Here is a 538-nt window from a genome sequence, read left to right as displayed (position 1 = left end):
GCCGTGTCCCAAAGATTTTGGTATGTTGTGTTTTCGTTCTCATTGATTTCGAAAAATTTTGTGAATTCACGTTTGATTTCTTCTATTACCCAGTCGCCTTTCAGCAGGCTGTTGTTCAGTTCCCATGCGTCTGTCTTGATTTTCTTGGTTTTTCTATTGTTGATTTGTAATTTGATAGAATTGTTGTCTGAGAAGACACTTTGTAGTATTTTGATATTTGTAAATTTATGGAGACTTGTTTTGTGGCCTAAAACTTGGTCTATTCCAGAGAATGTTCCATGTGCACTTGAAAAGAATGTGCATTGTGTAGTAGTTGTTGGCTTGAATGCTCTGTACACATCTATGAAATCCAGTTGGTTGATTGTGTTGTTTAGTTTTTCTGTGTCTTTGTCAAGTTTCTTTCTGGTTGTTCTATCCATTTTTGAAACTGGTGTATTAAAGTAACCCGCTATTATTGTGGATTCATCTATTTCTTTCTTCAAATCTATTAGAGTTTGTTTTAGATATTTTGGCGCTCTTTCATTGGGAGCATAGATAT

This window comes from Chrysochloris asiatica, unplaced genomic scaffold (assembly GCF_000296735.1).
Source record: "Chrysochloris asiatica unplaced genomic scaffold, ChrAsi1.0 scaffold00051, whole genome shotgun sequence".
In the NCBI taxonomy this organism is placed as follows: domain Eukaryota; kingdom Metazoa; phylum Chordata; class Mammalia; order Afrosoricida; family Chrysochloridae; genus Chrysochloris; species Chrysochloris asiatica.
The sequence above is the reverse complement of the archived record's forward strand: the minus strand, read 5'-3'. Positions refer to the sequence as shown.